This window comes from Procambarus clarkii, chromosome 78 (assembly GCF_040958095.1).
Source record: "Procambarus clarkii isolate CNS0578487 chromosome 78, FALCON_Pclarkii_2.0, whole genome shotgun sequence".
Taxonomy (NCBI): Eukaryota; Metazoa; Arthropoda; class Malacostraca; order Decapoda; family Cambaridae; genus Procambarus; species Procambarus clarkii.
The window spans coordinates 25,151,426-25,156,933 of NC_091227.1; the positions used below are offsets into that span (position 1 = coordinate 25,151,426).

The 5,508-nt window shown below is 47.9% G+C and overlaps 1 non-coding gene across 1 annotated transcript; it reads left to right on the forward strand.

Moving 5' to 3' along the window:
- Positions 1-3,853: 3,853 nt before the first annotated feature.
- LOC138357545 (5S ribosomal RNA) lies at positions 3,854-3,972 on the forward strand. Its single transcript, XR_011225034.1, has one exon. It is a non-coding gene; the product is annotated as a 5S ribosomal RNA (ribosomal RNA).
- The last annotated feature ends 1,536 nt before the right edge of the window (positions 3,973-5,508 follow it).

A 5,508-nucleotide genomic window follows, 5' to 3' on the forward strand; every position in this document is an offset into this window, starting at 1 on the left:
GGAGAAGATTGTGAGAAAAAATCTGGTAACACATCTGGAGAGAAGAGACTTCGTGACAACCCATCAACATGGGTTCAGGGAGGGTAAATCTTGCCTTACAGGCTTGATAGAATTCTACGATCAGGTGACAAAGATTAAGCAAGAAAGAGAAGGATGGGCGAATTGCATTTTTTTTGGACTGTCAGAAAGCCTTTGACACAGTACCCCATAAAAGGTTGATGCATAAGCTGGAGAAACAGCAGGAGTAACTGGTAGGGCGTTCCAGTGGATAAGGGAGTACCTAAGCAAAAGGAAGCAGAGAGTTACAGTGAGGGTTAAAACCTCAGAATGGCATGAAGTCACCAGTGGAGTCCCACAGGGCTCTGTACTTGGACCTATCCTGTTTCTGATATACGTAAATGATCTCCCAGAGGGTATAGAGTCATTCCTCTCAATGTTTGCTGACGACGCCAAAATTATGAGAAGGATTAAGACAGAGGAAGACAGCTTGAGGCTTCAAGAAGACCTGGACAAGCTGCAGGAATGGTCAAACAAATGGCTGTTAGAGTTTAACCCAAGCAAATGTAATGCAATGTAATGAAGATAGAGGTAGGAAGCAGGAGACCAGATACAAGGTATCATTTGGGAGATGAAATACTTCAAGAGTCCGAGAGAGAGAAACACCTGGGGGTTGATATCATGCCAGACCTGTCCCCTGAAGCTCATATCAAGAGGATAACATCAGCAGCATATGCCAGGTTGGCTAACATAAGAACGGCCTTTAGAAACTTGTGTAAGGAATCTTTCAGAACATTATGTACCACGTATGTCAGACCAATCCTGGAGTATGCGGCTCCAGCATGGAGACCATATCGAGTCAAGAAAAAAACTAAACTGGAAAAGGTTCAAAGATTTGCCACCAGACTATACCCGAGCTGAGAGGTATGAGCTACGAGGAGAGACTACGGGAATTAAACCTCACTTCGTTGGAAGACAGAAGAGTTAGGGGGGACATGATCACCACATTCAAGATTCAAGGGAATCGACAGGGTTGATAAAGACAGGCTATTTAACACAAGGGGCACACGCACTACGGGACACAGGTGGAAACTGAGTGCCCAAATGAGCCACAGAGATATTAGAAAGAACTTTTTTAGTGTCAGAGTGGTTGACAAATGGAATGCATTAGGAAGTAATGTGGTGGAGGCTAACTCCAGACACAGTTTCAAGTGTAGATATGATAGAGCCCAATAGGCTCAGGAACCTGTACACCTGTTGATTGACGGTTGAGAGGCGGGACCAAAGAGCCAAAGCTCAATCCCCACAAACACAACTAGGTGAGTACACACACACACACTCCCCCACACTCCCACACACACACGCACTCTCCTACACACACACACACACACCCACTTTCCTACACACACACACACACAGGGGCCTCGTAGCCTGGTGGATAGCGCGCAGGATTCGTAATTCTGTGGCGCGGGTTCGATTCCCGCACGAGGCATAAACAAATGGGCAAAGTTTCTTTCACCCTGAATGCCCCTGTTACCTAGCAGTAAATAGGTACCTGGGAGTTAGTCAGCTGTCACGGGCTGCTTCCTGGGGGTGTGTGTGTGGTGTGGGAAAAAAAAAAGTAGTTAGTAAACAGTTGATTGACAGTTGAGAGGCGGGCCGAAAGAGCAAAGCTCAACCCCCGTAAAAACACAACTAGTAAACACACACACACACACTCTCCCACCACACACACACACACACACACACACTCTCCCACACACAAACACCCACACACAAAATGAATTGTGTTCATTGTGAGAACACAATGATATGAAATTCCAGGAAGTCTTCACATTAGAGCAAGGAGAAGTTCCAGAGGTAAGAGAAGGGATAATTAACCAGGCACCACTAGAAGAATTTGAGATTACCAGTAGAGTTGTATGGAAGCTTTTGCTAGAGTTGAATGTGACAAAAGCTATAGGCTCGGATGGAATATCACCATGGATACTAAAGGAAGGAGCAGAAGCACTGTGCCTGTCACTCTCCATGGTGCATAAAAAATCACTGGTAACAGGTGAACTGCCAGAAATTTGGAAGGTGGCAAACATAGTCCCGATATACAAGAAGGGGGATAGACAGGAGGCACTGAACTACAGGCCAGTGTCCCTAACCTGCATACCAAGCAAGCTAATGGAGAAAATTGTGCAAAAAAAAAAAAAAAAAACTAGTTGAACATCAGGAGCGAAGGAACTTTGTGTCACAACACACAGATCCATGGATGCCATGGTTTCACAAACAAAGTTGCCATGGTTCCAGGGATGGCAAGTAATGCCTCACAGGATCAATTGAATTCTACGATCAGGCAACAAGAATCAGACAAGAAAGAGAGGCGTGGGCAGACTGCATATTTTAGGATTGCCAGAAAGCCTTTGACACAGTGGGAGTATCTAAGTAACAGAAGGCAGCGAATCACTCTGCGGGGTGAGGTCTCAAATTGGCGAGACGTCACTAGTGGGGTCCCGCAGGCTTCAGTCCTTGGACCCATAGTGTTTCTTATATATGTAAACACTCTTCCAGATGGTATAGAATCATTCCTCTCATTGTTTGTGGACGATGCAAAAATTATGAGGATTAAGACGGAGGAAGACAGTATGAGACTACAAGATGACCTAGACAGACTGCATGAATGGTCCAACAAATGGCTACTAAAGTTCAAGGTAAATGTAAAAAGGACGTAAATGTAAATGAGGTAAATGTAAAAAAATAGGACAAAAGGTAATTAAACTAGGCAGTGTAAGCAGGAGGCCAGACACAGGTTACAGGATGGGAGATGAAGTCCTTCATGAAACAGACAGAGAGAAGGATCTAGGAGTTGATATCACACCAAACCTGTCTCCTGAAGCCCACATCAAAAGAATAACATCTGCAGTGTATGCGAGGCTGGCTAACATCAAAACTGCTGTCAGGGACCTGTGTAAGGAATCATTCAGAACCTTGTATACCACATATGTAAGACCAATCCTGGAGTATGCGGCCCCAGCATGGAGCTCGTACCTTGTCAAGCCCAAGGCGAAGCTAGAAAAAGTTCAGAGATATGCCACTAGACTCGTCTCAGAACTAAGAGGCATGAGCTACGAAGAAAGGCTGCGAGAAATGCACCTCACGACACTAGAAGACAGAAGGTAAGGGGAGACATGATCACTACCTACAAAATTCTCACGAGGAATTAACAGGGTAGATAAAGATAAACTGTTTAACACAGGTGGTACGCGAACAAGGGGACACAGGTGGAAACCGAGTACCCAAATGAGCCACAGGGACGTTAGAAAGAACTTTTTCAGTGTCAGAATAGTTAACAGATGGAATGCATTAGGCAGTGATGTGGTGGAGGCTGACTCCATACACATTTTCAAATACCGATATGATAGAGCCCAGTAGGCTCAGGAATCTGTACATCAGTTGATTGACAGTTGAGAGGCGTGACCAAAGAGCCATAGCTCAACCCCCACAAGCACAATTAGGTGAGTACACAATCTCTCACACACACACACGCACACACACTCCCACACACTCCCACACACTCCCCCCCCCCCCCACACACACACACACACACACACACACACACACACACAAACCAGCCTACCGCCAACCTCACCCCTGGGACTGACCTTCCGTCCATCACCCACCTGATAACCCTCCTTCCTCTCTACCCTGCCGTTCTCCTCCGTTTTGCCTATCTCCCTCCCTCCCCCTCATTCCCTCTCTCCCCCTCATTCCCTCTCTCTCCCTCCACCAGTTAACCCCACCCCCACCGTGCCACCCCCACAAACACACTCACGCACGCACGCATGCACACATACACACACGTGGTATGGCCAACGGCCATACCACGTTGAGAACACCGCTTCTCGTCCGATCAGCGAAGTTAAGCAACGTTGGGTTTGGTTAGTACTTGGATGGGTGACCGCCTGGGAACACCAAATGCTGTTGGCAATAATGTTCATTAGGAAGTGATGTGGTGGAGGCTGACTCCATACACAGTTTCAAGTGTAGATATGACAGAGCCCGATAGGCTCAGGAATCTGTACACCTGTTGATTGACGGTTGAGAGGCGGGACCAAAGAGCCAGAGCTCAACCCCCGCAAACACAACTAGGTGAGTACAACTAGGTGAGTACACACACACACACACACACACACACACACACACACACACACACACACACACACACACACACACACACACACACACACACACACACACACACACACACACACACAGGTCAAGCGGGATGGTAAGACAACAGAACAAAGCTGGAGGAGAGGGACTAGACGAGTCACACATGGAGATGACTGGTAAGGCATGAAAAGAAGTCAGTGGGGAATTGAAGGACCTGAGGGAAACTAAACGTAAGCTGCAGATAGAACTAAGTGCAGCACAAGAGGAGATAAAAAAGCCTAAAATTAGGCCCCCCTCAGACTCTGGCCCAGGCAACCAGCCCCTAGGCACCAGGAGATGTAGCAATGGCAGGGACCCCTACAATTAGTCCAACCTTTGCTGAAATACTGAAGAGCCCAGATGCTATGAGCACAGTCAAGTTAGTTGTAATGAAAGCAGTAACCTCACAGGAGGCAGCTAGATGCACAAGCCAGCAAATGGAAAGGAAAAGAGCTGTAGTAGTGGTAGGTGTCAAGGAACAAAAGGGTTCCACAAGGGAGGAATCGAGGACTAAAGACAAAGCTGCAGTGGCAGAGATATTAAAGGAGATAGGAATGGAAGGGGCTGAATGAGACATAGAACAGTTTTTCTGGATTGGCCAGTACAACAGAGACAAAAAGAGATTGATCAAGGTAGTATTCAAGAGCGAGGTCATCAAAGAGGACATCCTAGTAAAGAAGAGCAAACTGAGGTATGCAAGGAACTACAAAGAGGTATATGTTCAGAGGGACATGACCAGGGACGAGATAGTAAGGGCAGCAGATGTAAGGAAAAGGCGCAGGGAGAGGGAAGGGAGCCAGAGGACCTCAGCCTCCAACTCAGCAATCCCAGAGGGAAGTGGGGAACCCCAATCCAGCAACTCAGGAACCCCAGGGGGGAATGCAACACCCCTGCCCACCACCCAATAGGACCCCCCCCCCCTCTATCCCCCAGCACAAACCCTTCCTTGCCCTTGCACAATGCCCATCATAAAACCCAAATCCTCCCTCTCCCCTTACCCCAAGTATCCCCTGCTTTCCCAGCCCTTGGTGTTCTTCCTGCCCCAAGCAGGCCCAGGCGAGACCTAAGTTGTCCATTCCCCACTGCACCTCCCCCCAAACCCGTCAACTACACCACAGGAAGGCGTGCCCTCTCCCCAAGCAATCCCTGCCCTCTCACCCTTGGACTTCTTCCTGCCCCAAGCAGGCCTCAGGAAGACCTAAGCCCTCCATCCCCCACTCCACCATTCCCTGAACCCCTGGCAACTACCTCACAGGAGGATGAGCCTACCCAAGTAGCAATGACTAGGGAACGACTTCCTACACTTGTGGA